This window comes from Ascaphus truei, chromosome 9 (genome assembly GCF_040206685.1).
Source record: "Ascaphus truei isolate aAscTru1 chromosome 9, aAscTru1.hap1, whole genome shotgun sequence".
Classification (NCBI taxonomy): Eukaryota; Metazoa; Chordata; class Amphibia; order Anura; family Ascaphidae; genus Ascaphus; species Ascaphus truei.
Genome location: NC_134491.1, coordinates 68,624,168 through 68,641,871, shown reverse-complemented (window position 1 = coordinate 68,641,871; position 17,704 = coordinate 68,624,168).

Genomic DNA, 17,704 nt, shown 5'->3' with positions numbered 1-17,704 from the left:
ATGTTTGGCCATAATGCACAGCGCCACGTTTGGCGAAAACAAAACATAGCATATCAGCACAAACACCTCATTCCAACTGACAAGCAGTGGTGGAATGGTGATGATTTGGGCTTGTTTTGCAGCCACAGGACCTGGGAACCTTGCAGTCATTGAGTCGACCATGAACTCCTCTGTATACCAAAGTATTCTAGAGTCAAATGTGAGGCCATCTGTCCGACAGCTAAAGCTTGGCCGAAATTGGGTCATGCAACAGGACAATGATCCCAAGCACACCAGCAAATCTACAACAGAATGGCTGAAAAAGAAAAGAATCAAGGTGTTGCAATGGCCCAGTCAAAGTCCAGACCTCAACCCGATTGAAATGCTGTGGCTGGACCTTAAGAGAGCTGTGCATAAACAAATGCCCGCAAACCTCAATGAACTGAAGCAACGTTGTAAAGAAGAGTGGCCCAAAATTCCTCCACAACGATATGAGAGACTGATAAAGTCATATAGAAAACGATTACTTCAAGTTATTGCTGCTAAAGGTGGTTCTACAAGCTATTGAATCATAAGGTATTCTAAGTTTTTCACACATGGCTTCTCCATGTAATATGTCATGTGCTGTTGTTCATCTGAGGTTGTATTTACCTAATTTTAAGACCTGTTAAGGAACAGATGATTGTTATTATGTCCTGATATGTAAAACCATAGAATTCAAAGAGGGTGTACTTTCTTTTTCACACAACCTGAATATAGTGCAGCCAAAACAATCAGTGCAGCACAAAAGCAAAAGTTTCTTGTGGCCAAGTCACATGCAGGAAATGTGCTGCACTTTCATTGGCTGGCTACAAGCTGCTAAAAATGGTACTACAAGCGATTGAATCGTAAGGTGTACTTAGTTTTTCACACATGGCTTCTCCATTTTGGCTTTATTTTTGTTAAATAAATCATGACACGGTGTAATATGTCATGTGTTGTTGTTCATCTGAGGTTGTATTTACCTAATTTTAAGACCTGCTAAGGAACTGATGATTGTTATTATGTCCTGATATGTAAAACCATAGAATTAAAAGAGGGTGTACTTTCTTTTTCACATGACTGTATATATCATATCAGATATATACACACATATATATATTTTTTTTTAATGTGTGTATATATATATATCATTTTTTAAAAAGGTGACAAAAAAACGCGCGAGGCCCCTGTAAGTTCCCTTACCTTGTCTCTGCCAGCTTTGGGCGGCACGTCGCCATGGCAACACAGTGCTAAATGACGCCGCAGGGTCATTTGACACCGGAGACAAGTGTAACACCCCTTCCCTACCCCTAAGGGAAACTGCAGGCGCTATGCGCTACTGTGTGACCTGTTGGCTTACAGGGGCTAAGCCTCCACTAGTGGGGAGCCTGGGGTGAATGGGTGCAGCGCCTCCACCTGTGAGGATTCCAGCGTTAGCGGGATAGCTCGTCACGGGAACCTGTATACCTATACTGCATTCCCCAGAAATCACACTCACACAGGTTATGTAATACTTCTTTACTGTGATCCCACAGTATAGCAAAGAGAATAATATGAAACACAGCAATAACAATAACACAGTGACAGTACAATAATATGGGTGCTTGTCTTCCCCCCATACTTAGGGACAGGGAATAGTTCCGTGGGCGCCTATAAAATGTTACCACTATAAAGGATATACGAAAACCAAGCCTGTTGGTTGTGAAGATTGTTGATCCTCACGGTGGGCTTGAAAACAAAGAGAAAGCACAACACATAGCGTAATACTGTTGAAACATTAAACAAACAACATATAAGACAACATATAACAGCTGAATACTGAAATGGTATTTTTAGGACAATAAAATCATTTAATAACAATTAATATAATGCACAATTTGCATGGACATATAGATTTAAGCAATTAAAAATCTGAATAGGTGGTTCAACTGCTCCGTAGCACCAATGTTGATGATAGCAATGCCTACTCACCAGATGTAATAGGTTTGCAGGCAGTGGATATTTTAGAGAGTATCCCCTCTCATCTGTGTGCTGCTCTCTGCTTAGCTGGCGTCTCTGTCGGCTCGTGGGTGCAGCTCATCAGCAGGGACTCCTGCAGCTCCAGGAAGCACGTCTGAGCAGATGGAACTCAGCTGCAGCTGATTCAGCACGATGTCAGCCACGGACCACCGTGAGCTCGTCTATCTGCTGCTCACTGCTAGCTGGCGTCTCTATCCGCTCGTGGACGCAACTTGTCAGCAGGTACTCCTGCAGGGCGCCAAGCAGGGCGCTTGAATAATGGGAAACCGCAACAGCTGGTTCAACTCGTCGGCGGCTATAAGAGATGGTTAGCTGGCAGCTCACGTTGATTCACCGATGTACGGGGGGTACTACACCAATGTGTGCGGGGCTTGAACCTCCACCCTACGCGTTTCAAGAGCGATCTGCTCTCTTCCTCAGGGGTATATGAATAAAAAAGTCCAAAATGTCCTTTAAATACTGACTTCACCATTTGGGTAAATAGTTCCACCTGTAGCTAATTGCACATGTGCTGTGCTTGTAATAAAGTTGCTCTTAGTGTGTTTGCAATCAGACACTGCACAGTGAGAATGTCTTTGAACAAAAAAGCTACTTACTATTTTGTACAGCTGTTATACATAATGACAACATTAAACATAACACAATATACAATGAACATATACTACTAACAACATATATATTTAAACATGACACAATAAACAATGAACATATACTACTAACAACATATATATTTATGTATATAAACAAAAAATAAATGAATAAAAAAAAAAAAATTAAAAATAAAAAAAAATGCATAATTTTAAGGTAGGACATAAAAAAAAATAAAAAAATTATTTAATATAATATTGCGAATTATGATTAGATAAAATGTATTAAACCAGTGATAGTGTGCTTATTTATGTAGGAGGAACCTACTGCTCTAAGCGAATTTAAACACTAATGTATATGACATGTCACCTTATGTGGATGTATTTGGTACTAACCCACCAAAAAGGATTTCAAATCGAATTCTACATTTAAGCCCATTGGGGACAGAGTACATAACTCATAAATCCAATAGGACTCTCTTCTCCCCAATAGGCTCAATGTGTTACCTCCTCTCCAGTGTGGTACAATGCGCTCTATTCCTACGCACCTCAAACCTTTTGGGTCTTTATTGTGCACCTGAAGAAAATGATTAGACACATTGTGTGTGACTAAACCAGTTTTAATATTGTATATATGTTCATACAAACGTCTTTTTATAGCTCGCGTTGTCATACCCACATACTGCAGACCACACGGACATTCAAGTAAATATATAACAAAGGAACTACTACATGTAATATGTTGTTTCATTTTATACTGTTTATGTGTTTTATTTGATATAAAATTTATTTTTTTGTTACTGTATTTGCATGCCGTGCATTTGTTACAGAGGAAGTATCCCCCACAGAGTGTTGTGTCTCTTTGAACTGGCTGCAGCGATGGACAGCTGGGTGCCAGTCTCTGTCCTATATTAGGAGCTTTTGTGAATATAATATGTGGATATTCGGGTAGAATTCCCTCTAGTTCTTTATCCTTTTTCAATATTGGCCAGTATTTTCTTAAAGTTTTGCGTATGTTGGGTGCCATTTGGTTATATTGAGTGACAAATGACAAATTGCCTGATGAGTTAATATTTTTATTTTTATTTTTATATTGTAAGAGACTGGTTCTGTCCATCGCTGCAACTTCAGAGATAGTTCTATCCAACTCTAGTGGGGAGTACTTCCTCTCCACAAATTTTTGTTTTAAATCCTCAGCTTGAATTTTAAATGTATCTGGATGTGAGCTGTTTCTTTTCAGTCTAATGAACTGTCCCTTAGGGATGTTTTTGACCCATGTGGGGTTGTGGTGACTCTGTGCATGTAAATAATTATTTGATTGAACCGGTTTAAAATATGTGCTGGTGTGTATGTGATTATTAACTATAGTGATTTCTAAATCTAAAAATTCTATTTTATTAGTATTAGTGACAAACGTGAATTTTAAATTATTAGTGTTGTTATTCATATATAACTGAAACTGTGTTAACTGTGCTAAAGTGCCTGACCAGATAAAAATAATATCATCTATGTAGCGCCGCCACAGCACCAAGTTTGCACCATAGGGACAATTGGACCATATATGTTGTTTCTCCCAATATCCCATAAATATATTAGCATAACTAGGAGCAAACTTGGTGCCCAAATGTTAAATAATTAAATAATTTTTGCTGGTAATGTGTAGTAGGATTCGTTGGGAGGAGTTGGTAAGTGGATATGTCACTTAGAATTCTCAGTGACTCTTGGATGTAATATGATTTATCCATGATTACCAACCCCCCCCCCCCCCTTATCCGCTGGTTTTATGATTATGTCTTCATTTTCTTCAAGTGCACGTAAAGTTATTTTTTCATCTTTACTAAGATTATCAGTCCTAACTTTGTGGTTTCAACATTTGGTTTAGATCAAAATTTAATTACTCCAAAAGAATTTGACTTTCTTTACAATAAACACCCCAGACTACCCTTGTTTTATATAATCCCTAAAATACATAAAAATATAAATTTTCCCCCCGGCCGCCCCATCATTTCGGGCATTCAATCATTAACATCACACTTATCTCAATATATAGATAGACAACTCCAGAAATATGTCATACAATTACCTTCTTACCTCCGGGATACTACCCACATACTGCAGACACTCCAGGACATTCAGTGACAACCCCATTATATTTTTGTTACCGCAGACGTCAATTCATTATACACCATAATCAACCATGATCAAGGATGTGAATCAGTCTTAAACACCCTAAAAAATGACCCATCTGTTTCAAAAGAATTTAGAGATTTTTTGATTTTAGGAATTAAATTCATCCTTTGTCACAATTTTTTTCACTTTAATAAAGCTTATTATTTGCAGGTATGTGGCACCGCCATGGGCACCAAGTTTGCTCCTAGTTATGCTAATATATTTATGGGATATTGGGACCATAGGGACAATTGGACCATATATGTTGTTTCTCCCAATATCTTTATTAAAGTGAAAAAAATTGTGACAAAGGATGAATTTAATTCCTAAAATCAAAAAATCTCTAAATTCTTTTGAAACAGATGGGTCATTTTTTAGGGTGTTTAAGACTGATTCACATCCTTGATCATGGTTGATTATGGTGTATAATGAATTGACGTCTGCGGTAACAAAAATATAATGGGGTTGTCACTGAATGTCCTGGAGTGTCTGCAGTATGTGGGTAGTATCCCGGAGGTAAGAAGGTAATTGTATGACATATTTCTGGAGTTGTCTATCTATATATTGAGATAAGTGTGATGTTAATGATTGAATGCCCGAAATGATGGGGCGGCCGGGGGGAAAATTTATATTTTTATGTATTTTAGGGATTATATAAAACAAGGGTAGTCTGGGGTGTTTATTGTAAAGAAAGTCAAATTCTTTTGGAGTAATTAAATTTTGATCTAAACCAAATGTTGAAACCACAAAGTTAGTACTGATAATCTTAGTAAAGATGAAAAAATAACTTTACGTGCACTTGAAGAAAATGAAGACATAATCATAAAACCAGCGGATAAGGGGGGGGGTTGGTAATCATGGATAAATCATATTACATCCAAGAGTCACTGAGAATTCTAAGTGACATATCCACTTACCAACTCCTCCCAACGAATCCTACTACACATTACCAGCAAAAATTATTTAATTATTTAACATTTGGGCACCAAGTTTGCTCCTAGTTATGCTAATATATTTATGGGATATTGGGAGAAACAACATATATGGTCCAATTGTCCCTATGGTGCAAACTTGGTGCTGTGGCGGCGCTACATAGATGATATTATTTTTATCTGGTCAGGCACTTTAGCACAGTTAACACAGTTTCAGTTATATATGAATAACAACACTAATAATTTAAAATTCACGTTTGTCACTAATACTAATAAAATAGAATTTTTAGATTTAGAAATCACTATAGTTAATAATCACATACACACCAGCACATATTTTAAACCGGTTCAATCAAATAATTATTTACATGCACAGAGTCACCACAACCCCACATGGGTCAAAAACATCCCTAAGGGACAGTTCATTAGACTGAAAAGAAACAGCTCACATCCAGATACATTTAAAATTCAAGCCGAGGATTTAAAACAAAAATTTGTGGAGAGGAAGTACTCCCCACTAGAGTTGGATAGAACTATCTCTGAAGTTGCAGCGATGGACAGAACCAGTCTCTTACAATATAAAAATAAAAATAAAAATATTAACTCATCAGGCAATTTGTCATTTGTCACTCAATATAACCAAATGGCACCCAACATACGCAAAACTTTAAGAAAATACTGGCCAATATTGAAAAAGGATAAAGAACTAGAGGGAATTCTACCCGAATATCCACATATTATATTCACAAAAGCTCCTAATATAGGACAGAGACTGGCACCCAGCTGTCCATCGCTGCAGCCAGTTCAAAGAGACACAACACTCTGTGGGGGATACTTCCTCTGTAACAAATGCACGGCATGCAAATACAGTAACAAAAAAATTAATTTTATATCAAATAAAACACATAAACAGTATAAAATTAAACAACATATTACATGTAGTAGTTCCTTTGTTATATATTTACTTGAATGTCCGTGTGGTCTGCAGTATGTGGGTATGACAACGCGAGCTATAAAAAGACGTTTGTATGAACATATATACAATATTAAAACTGGTTTAGTCACACACAATGTGTCTAATCATTTTCTTCAGGTGCACAATAAAGACCCAAAAGGTTTGAGGTGCGTAGGAATAGAGCGCATTGTACCACACTGGAGAGGAGGTAACACATTGAGCCTATTGGGGAGAAGAGAGTCCTATTGGATTTATGAGTTATGTACTCTGTCCCCAATGGGCTTAAATGTAGAATTCGATTTGAAATCCTTTTTGGTGGGTTAGTACCAAATACATCCACATAAGGTGACATGTCATATACATTAGTGTTTAAATTCGCTTAGAGCAGTAGGTTCCTCCTACATAAATAAGCACACTATCACTGGTTTAATACATTTTATCTAATCATAATTCGCAATATTATATTAAATAATTTTATTTTTATTTTTTTTATGTCCTACCTTAAAATTATGCATTTTTTTTTTATTTTTTATTTTTTTTTTTTTTTTTATTCATTTATTTTTTGTTTATATACATAAATATATATGTTGTTAGTAGTATATGTTCATTGTTTATTGTGTCATGTTTAAATATATATGTTGTTAGTAGTATATGTTCATTGTATATTGTGTTATGTTTAATGTTGTCATTATGTATAACAGCTGTACAAAATAGTAAGTAGCTTTTTTGTTCAAAGACATTCTCACTGTGCAGTGTCTGATTGCAAACACACTAAGAGCAACTTTATTACAAGCACAGCACATGTGCAATTAGCTACAGGTGGAACTATTTACCCAAATGGTGAAGTCAGTATTTAAAGGACATTTTGGACTTTTTTATTCATATACCCCTGAGGAAGAGAGCAGATCGCTCTTGAAACGCGTAGGGTGGAGGTTCAAGCCCCGCACACATTGGTGTAGTACCCCCCGTACATCGGTGAATCAACGTGAGCTGCCAGCTAACCATCTCTTATAGCCGCCGACGAGTTGAACCAGCTGTTGCGGTTTCCCATTATTCAAGCGCCCTGCTTGGCGCCCTGCAGGAGTACCTGCTGACAAGTTGCGTCCACGAGCGGATAGAGACGCCAGCTAGCAGTGAGCAGCAGATAGACGAGCTCACGGTGGTCCGTGGCTGACATCGTGCTGAATCAGCTGCAGCTGAGTTCCATCTGCTCAGACGTGCTTCCTGGAGCTGCAGGAGTCCCCGCTGATGAGCTGCACCCACGAGCCGACAGAGACGCCAGCTAAGCAGAGAGCAGCACACAGATGAGAGGGGATACTCTCTAAAATATCCACTGCCTGCAAACCTATTCCATCTGGTGAGTAGGCATTGCTATCATCAACATTGGTGCTACGGAGCAGTTGAACCACCTATTCAGATTTTTAATTGCTTAAATCTATATGTCCATGCAAATTGTGCATTATATTAAATATTAATTGTTATTAAATGATTTTATTGTCCTAAAAATACCATTTCAGTATTCAGCTGTTATATGTTGTCTTATATGTTGTTTGTTTAATGTTTCAACAGTATTACGCTATGTGTTGTGCTTTCTCTTTGTTTTCAAGCCCACCGTGAGGATCAACAATCTTCACAACCAACAGGCTTGGTTTTCGTATATCCTTTATAGTGGTAAAATTTTATAGGCGCCCACGGAACTATTCCCTGTCCATACTGTTTTCCTGACCAGGGGGTCAGGCTTTGTGTCCTAGGCAGCCCCTTATGTATAGTTTTATTTAATATATAAGGTAATAGTTACTACACTACACACATTGCGGTTAGCGCTACCTGTTTTGTTGTTTACCCCCCATACTTAGGGTACCCTGGGCACCGGGAACCCTGTGTCCATCAGCCTCCCTTGTCCCAAATGTAAAGGTGAGGGCAGCGCTGCCCTCGTGTACCGTTGGTGCACGTCTACCTTTATGGTACAGGCCTGTAACCAGGGGATGATTCCAAGATAGGAGGGTGGTCAGGTCCCACGCCGCGGGGTCTCCGACACCAAGCCCCTCATGCCTCACGTCCCGGGCCGCCACGGGGTGCTGCCTCCAGCCTGAGTAACTCACGCACAGTCTGATTTCTGCTCCGCGGAGGTATCTGGCTACAGGGTAATTCCTATACTGTTGGCGATTTCTCACACACTTATCTACAGTGAGGGGACTGCCTGGGGTCTAGGGGGTAAAGTCTGGCTTAGTCCAGGAATCTGACTGCTCCCTGACACTACCTCCTCCTCCCACGGCACCATCAGAACGGCCTCGTTGCCTTGTGTCCCGCAAATGAAATCCTGGTCTCTGTGACCTCCCCTTCCAGCGGCACCAACCACAACATGGCCGCTGCTGCGCTACACACAGTCCATCATAACTGGCGGCGCCAAGCACAAGATGGCTACCGCAACTTCCCCCGATCCTCCCGAGCCACGGAACCGGCTCCCTACGGAGATAAGGGAAGTACCCTGCTACATAAGTTAAGGGGGGAGAGCAGGCAGGGGCTGCAGAGGAAAACGTCTGCGCACCCCTGAATAGGATATACAGAGATTTTTGCTTTGAAATGTTGGTGCAGTTTTTTTTTCTGATTTTGCAGCAGGGAGACTTTGATACAAGGCTTGGGTTTGAAAGTGAAAAAAGTACCGCTTTGCACCATTGATTGCTGACGGTTTGCTATATTTTGCTGATGTTAATGTGCCTGACCAGGCTAGCAAAGTGCTGTGTCACTGTATTTATCTGTGCCGGGTGCAGGAGCTGTGTAAAAACAAACTCCCGCCCTAGATCAGAGTATTTCACGCGGTGATAACTCAGTGTATGGGTGGAGTGGATTTCATCTTTAAGACAGTGTTTTCATTTTCATAGCAGAAGTGGTCTCGCCCAAAAGTTTGAGCCCTTTGCTGTCAGAGGGGCCTGCAACCGCATTACAGACCTTTCAATGAGATTTATTTGCATTGATAAATCTTGTGCTGTTTTTTTGGGGGGGGTTTTTGCACAGTTGTTGCCTCAGTTACGCACCTGGGAGAATATAGTAAATACTCTTATGGGGGGGGGGGGGCATATATCACGGCAAAATTGCTTGTCTTTAATTGTCATTTTTTATCTTGTGCCTTAGTGTCAGTGTATTAAGGTCTTTGCTCCAGGCTTTGAGTTGTGTGCGTCAGCTTGTGATTTGGGGAGTGTCAATAGGAGGAGGAGTTATAGAGGAATTACATAACAAACAGATTATAATGAGATGGACAATGACCCAAAACATACTTTGAACGCAACCCAGGAGTTGTGTCTGTGTCTCCATATTGTAACCATGTACAGTATTATTTATCATCCTAACTCTAAGCCCAGGACATACTTGAAAACGAGAGGTAAGTCTCAATGTTTTACTTCCTAGTAAAACATTTTATAAATAAATAAAATAAATATGTCCTTTTTTTTATCCTGTATTTGCGTTAACAAATCAAGCAAGTCTGAGGTGGTCACTACACTCAAATGTATTAACACTTTCCTGCAATTGATGCAAGCGCAGGCAAAAAAATGAACCAATCGGTTCGTGTGGAATTTCTTTACATCGCCCCCTGTGTGACGTTTTAAAACTGCTCCGGAGGTGTCAACGAAACAAATCTCGTTGATATGTATGTAATACAGTACATCAGTGTGGTCATTTCTTAAAGTCTCCTGGCTGCAGAACTGATGCATAAACACAGAACCAGAATAATTAAACAAGTGAACCCCATTGGTTTCCATGGGAATATTTTCCTTCATAAATTAGGGCAGTTACAATGTGGAATTCATTACCCATAGAGACTGTGATGGCAGATACAATAGATATCTTCAAGAAAAGGTTGGACATCTTATTAGAAAGGAAAGGTATACGGGGATATACCAAATAAGTAAACATGGGAAGGATGTTGATCCAGGGAGTGATCCGATTTCCATTATTTAGAGTCAGGAAGGAATTTCTTTTTCCCCTTATGAGATATTAGATTATATTTCACTGGGGTTTTTTTGTTTGCCTTCCTCTGGATCAATACATTGTAAATACAATTATAGGAGAAGTATCTGTAATCTAAATTTTACATATTGTAGGTTGAACTCGATGGACATATGTCTTTTTTCAACCTCATCTAGTATGTAACATCTGGTGCAGTTTTTTTGCCCAAGATTTACAACTGGGAGGCGCTGATAAATTACAGCAATAGACCCCCCCCCCCCCTGCTGGTTTTCTATCAATCTCATAGTTTACTGCAAATCCAACATGTGTTATTCAGTGGTGTTTTTGTAGGGAAAAAGCTGTCAGACCCCTAAGCAAAAAGTAATTAGTTTCTATTTCAATCACAATAAATCTTTCAGCTTTAAAAAAAGAATGTGGCACAAAAAGCATTCACCCCACTCCTAGTTAGTACTCCAGCCCCATTCCTAATAATCTCATCATCACTGTATGGAGATTCTGGTTGATCCCTATAAATAGGTGCCAAAATTATATTTCCTTGATTTCCTCCCTAAAAATAACCCAGTTGGGCTGTAGCTTTTAAGACACACAAAGGGGGATATGTAACAAAGGGTCCTACTGCCTAAAGACTAACATCCTATTCTTTAATGGGATTTTTCCCTTTGATATTTTTGGAGCAGTTGTTTTGCCCTAGAACTGCATCAATTTTACCTTGAAACATATACCCCAATAGTCACCCGGCTCCAAAATCAGGGCAAACGTGAAGCAACAAATAGCACCAAAGAGAAGGAATCAAATTGGAATCAAATTGAAATCAAAGGCATTATTGCTTCAATAAATGTATAACTCCACTGGTTCAGTTAGGAGGTCTATGTATCAAGGCATTTTCACCTTTGATTAATGAAACTCCTTCTGTCTGCCCTTGCTTGCCCAGTGTGGAGTATCAGTAGGAGGAGTTACACGGTGCAAATTGTATCACATTTAACCTGTGCCAATATTGCAAGTCTTTTCCCCTCATATCTGAGGTGGTGTCAGTCTAATATTCTGCATCAGATTAAGGAAACTGTTTTTCCGTACGCCACAGCTCTGCTCCAATAAACGGAGCAGTGCGTCTCAACACACTTTTCTCCACATTAATATGCAGACTCGTTATTTGGCAGCCAGGAGACTTTTTAATAGGTATCTTCCATTAACTTTTGCCTCAGGATTTTGTTGCTTGCCTGGAAGAACAATACTATAATTGCCATTCCTGTTGACACTGGAGGTCACCAAGTGATTTCCAGATACATTTAAAATAATCCCTGCGGAGTGCATGTCATCTCTGAACTATTTAAACATACGGGCAGATCAAGAATGTAGAGAGGCGTATCCCAGATAACACGAGCAGACATTCAGCTGAAACACTCATACATTAAGGTTATTTTCATCCTCACACATGCTTAAAACATCTTCTCTAGTAGTGGGCAAAGTACTTAAGAAAAAGTGGTGTTGCTATCTCTGAATTCATGACCTGTTAAACATTGACTGTTTTTAAGTGTCTCTTGGACAAAGGTGAACTGAGGACTATGGCATGTCTAAGGCCGAGTCCATAGAAGGACAGGCCGCGCTAAGCCGTGCGGATGCTCCGCGCTGAGCCCCTGCATCCTCAATGAGGATGCCTTGAGAGGGGGCTCACGCGAGTGTCCGCAGGCGTGCGGAGGCGCTGGATTTTTCAGCCGACAGCCAAGCTGTTTTTCAGCGCGCTGTCGGCTGAAAACATCCAATCAGCGCGGAGCAGCGTCAACATCATGGCGCCGTGACGTCGGCGCCGTGACGTTGACATCGGTGCGTCGCGGGCGATTGGCCCAGCGACGTCACTGCCCCGCCTCCCTCAGTCTCCCCCCGCCTCCGATCGCGGCCGCTGGCTCGCCTGCATGGGCATGAAATCGCGCAGATTTCAGCAGGCGAGCCTCAGCGTCAGCGTGGCTCCGAACTCCTCACCCCTCTATGGCCCGGGCCTTAGGCATTCACTGACACTTGTATTTTTAACGTTCCAAGGAGTGTTTTTACATTGTATCCAATGTCTTTGGGTAATAAGACAGTTTGTCAGTCTTCAAATATACAGGTGAATTGCTGTTTTTTTTTGTTCTTCGTTTATAAAGTAATGATGGGGCCATCATTAGTCAAACAGATAAACATTTATTTACTGATAACAACTTTTATATAGCGTCCTTATCTATGACACAATCTATGATTTTGGTGCCTGAGGCACAGGGAGATAAACACTGGGAATTGAACCAGGCTCCACTGCTTCAAACGCAGTGCTATTGCTTTTAGGAGTTATTGGGGCTCATTCACTAAACATTGAGAAGTGGTTTATAGCACTATAGATGCCCTTATAGTGCGATATTGCACGTGTTGCTATTCACAAGGTTCCGATAACAGTGCAAGATCTGAAATGGCTTTTTATAGTACTATAATACTCTGGCAAAAAAAAAAAAAAAAAGCAGGACGATAAGCTAAAAAAAGCCCAAAAATTGATTTTTCCCCCAGAAACTGCAATTCACTAAGTAGTGCTAAGCATATCGTACTTTAAAAACGTGCAATATTTTGGCGCCAGACGCTAAAGATATTGCAAGATGGATACAAATATTTTCTTTTAGTTTTACTGCACAGGATTGATACTGGAGGCTGGCAGGGACCCCTGGGTGTTCCCGCATCTCCGGGGGTCCCCACGGGTCCCCATATCTCAGGGGTCCCTGCATCTCCAGGGGTCCCCAAGAGCCTCTGCATCTCCGGGGGGCTTCGCAAGTTCCCAGGGGTCCCTGCCGGCCTCCGGTACCAATCATATGCAATACAAATAAAATTACAGCCAGTTTCATTACTTTAGCGGCTAACCGCTAAGGTAATGAAAGTGTTAAATAGCAGGCACTGCAAAGTTATTGGTACAGGGGGTGGGTGAAGCTTGTAGCTGACCCAGGGTGGGTGTTTAGGCCTTGCGCGAGGGTGGCAGTAGAAGTTAACCCCTTCATTACCTTAGCGGTTACAACCGCTAAGGTAATGAAGGGGTTAACCCCCTGCGCAACCTTACCATACTGCCTAAACACTACCCTAGGGCAACTACCACCTTCACCCATCCCCTGTGCCAACAACAGGAATGGATAAAAGTGCAACTAACTAAAGATGGCTAATAGCGCTTTCCCTATAAAAATTTTTTTACAGTGCAATACATAAATACAACCCCCCCCCTCCATCCCCAATACATACAGTACAGTAATGGACACAATTACTGTTATCCAGATATGGATAATAGTCCCTTTTCCCAATAAAAATAAAACCAGCCAGCATAAAGTTAATAAAAGTGGCACTTACCCCTGCAAGGATGAAGGCCGTCCTCATCACCATCCTCCACATCCTTGTCCTCTGTTGGCAGGAACATTACAATAGAAAAAAATTAATGGCCACTAACCCCTTAATCACCGTAGCGGTTAGTAAACGCTATAGTAATTAAGGGGTTAACCCCCCTCTCCTGCTACCCACCCCGGAGGCCTAACAATCCCCCCCCCGGGGCAACTACCCCCACCCCGCTACCCATTGATTGGCACAGTGTTAATAATATGGCCATGGTTTGCCACTATGGCAATAAATGGGCAAGCTAAAAAAACAGCCACTAAATAAAACACATTACATTAAAAAAAAAACATTAAAAATGCCAATAAAGCAATTGATTGAAACAGTGGTACACCATGCCCATATAATATGGGCATGCTTTGCCACTATGACAGTCAATGGGCAACCAAAAAAAAAACAAGCACCATAAATACATAACAATAAAATCAAAACAAGCATTTGCCAAAAAATGCATTGCTTGTCACTGTGTTTAACTATAGCCCGAAAGAGGCATAGATAAACACATTGACAGTCAACGGCAACCTAAAAAAACAATAAAAATACCAAAAAATACAAAAATAACATACAATAAAAACGTCCCTTTAAGATGTCACAAAAAACAAAATGGCTGCCATCACGGATTGGGAGATATACCATGCGACACATCACATGGTACACCCCCAGTCTGATTGGTTGTAGTAAACCATGTGACAGCTTCCATTTTTTCCCCTCCCTTTCAGATGACGTCACATCCTTTGAAAAAAAAAATGGAAGCCGTCACATGGTACTAAAACCAATCAGACTGGGGGTGTACCTTGTGATGCCTCACATGTTATATCTCCCAATCCGATTGGTTGGAGTAACGTGTGATGGCAGCCATTTTGTTTTCAGTGATTTTTTTTAAATACTAGTGTGCAGGAGCAGGGGGTCTCCTGAGCTGAACCACATTGATTGCAGCCTCAGGGACCCCCTGCTTCCAAGATACAGGCCACGGTATGGGGTGCCGGTATCTCCTGTAGTATTTAAATTCCCCGGTCACCCTGGTCGTGATGCGGAGGATTTAAAAATGGTGGATATACCGGCACCACACAACGGGGCCTGTAACTCAGGAAGCAGGGAGTCCCCGAGGCTGAAATCAATGCGGTTCAGGTCAGGAGACCCCCTGCTCCTGCACACTAGTATTACAATTAGTATTTAAACTGCACGATCGCCTGTAAGAGCCGTGCAGGGAGACGCAGCTTCTCCGTTCAGCTCTTCCAGGCTGCAGTTTAAACAAACAGTTTCAGCGTGGTAGTGTGACCTTGCATTTTTTGACCGCACTTTAAAAAAATTGTGTTTTTTCTTAGTGAATACCATTTTGACACGTTTTAGTGTGCAGTAAACCAATGCAAAGTCGATCGGCAATGCACTGATTTTATTGAGGTTTAGTGAATAAGCCACAGTGCCTTTACTCACTGAGCCACTCCTTCTCACTGACATGCTTGAATGTCGTAGAAAAGCAACACAATCATTTTGCACAAGAGGCAAGGGATTAAATAGATTTCTGATGAAAATGGAATTTTCCCATATAAAGCATCAATCCCTTCGAAATTCAATATTGAAGTTTAAAGAGGGGGTCCGCTGGAAATAAATCCATTTTTTTGTTTAAGCCCTGGGGACCTACAAGTTTTGACTGCTATTTTAATTTCTCTAAAGGGGAGGAAACAGCAAGGACATACCTAAAACCTGACCTGTTGGTGGCCCTTGTGGGCAGGAGTTGGCCACTCCTGTCCTAGCCAGTAATATCCCATTCTGACCACTCAATACGTTTTAATACAGTGGCTCTCGAAAATATCCGCTAGCACTTCTTGATAACACAGGGTTAAATCTTCTTGAAGCTCAATTTTCATTGATAGAAGGGCGATGAAACCTCTATAATTTCCTTCTTCTCGTCAAACAAACGAGAGAATTCCTCGCATAGAAATGACGGTGTCTCCGTGTACCACGCAGGATGTAAACTTCATAGGAAATAATATGGGCTTTTGCAGCGAACCGCTCCCTCATCTCCATTTATAATTAGCATAAAAACACGAGCATCTTCAGTACAAATCAGACACAGGACAGAGAGATTCACAGCTGCAAGTCAAGGACTAGAAGAGAACTAATCACAATGGCTCTATTCAATATGGCGAAGGAGGCGGGTATAACACAGCGAATGCTGAATCAACATAGTGAATAGAACATAGGACATTGTTAACTGTTTCACCCTGTCTCACCTTATTATTATGTGGGGGGGAGGTGGGGGGGGGGAGGGATGGGGGTGAGGCTTTTGTAACAGCAGTATTCTTTAATATCTATTTAAATAAGAAGCATCAGTTCTGTAATGTTATTCACTTACATGTGATTTTGTTTATTTTTACTGAGGTTTACATTTTGATAGCATGAAATAGAACATATGTTTTCTTGTGTTGTTAAAAATTAACAAATGCACATTGAAGATAACGGCTCTATTTTATATAGGCTGTTATTACAGGAGTCATAAAACATAGTTAAATAGTTACATAGTTACATAGTAGATGAGGTTGGGGGGGGGGAAGACATATATGTCCATCAAATTCAACCTATGCTACATTTAGATGACAGATGCTTATCCTATATTTGTATTTATAGTGTATTGATCCAGAGGAAGGCAAACACAAAGTCCCAGTGATTCATCATCCAATGATGTCTCGGGAGGGCAAAATAAATTCCTTTCTGACTCCAATTAATGGCAATCGGATTACTCCCTGGATCAACATCCTTCCCATGTTTACTTATTTGGTATCTCCCTGTATACCTTTCCTTTCTAAAAAGATATCCAACTTTTTTTGGTCATCGAGATAAGTGTTTTATAGACCCTAGTATATATCCCTTGGCACAATACTAATTAAAGCTCCAACTCCATGACAAGTACTGTATCACAAAACTCTTAAGAACAAAGAAAGATAAATACCAAACAAGAAGGGAGAGAGACAAAGAAAAAAAAAGAAGAAAAAAATGGAATTGTCTTCCATTATTAAATAAGAAACAGGTATACAAATAAGTTATAAGGAAAAAATTGGAAAAAACCCTCCACCTTACAGCAATTATAAAAAACACTTATGAACACGTCACATATTCCATTCAGGTCCCCAAATCTGCCTTACCGCATAATCACAAAGCATACCGTGCTTCTATCACAGCTAGGGATTCTGGGTAATGACATGTAAGCAGGCATAAGCTTTATGAATCCATGTTAAAGTTAATAAAGTGATGCCCTATGGGTCTTATTCTGAAAGCTGTGATATCGCACAGAAAACTCCATTGAAGCCAATACTGTAGGTCTTTCCACTCAGCAGAAGAAGCCCTATGAGGTCCTTTTTGTATATCATTAATCAGAATCACTGGCTGCCGTGGAAGCATTGAATGCAAAGTGATTATAGGGAAAGGCAGGTTTGTATGTATGTATGTATGTCTGTATCCATGTATATATGTACATACTCTTGTTTGCCTTTTCATTGCTTTGGTAGTTTTTCATTTGACAAGAAAGTGTCATTCTAAGTGTGTGTGGGGGAAAATGTTTAAAAAGGAGTGGTACTTTAGTCTTTACCCCCTAGTACAATCACACTTTGATCACTGCTATTATTTTGCTTTTCACATTTCAACTTTAACTTACCCAATTTTTTTATATTATTTTGGATTTTATATATAGC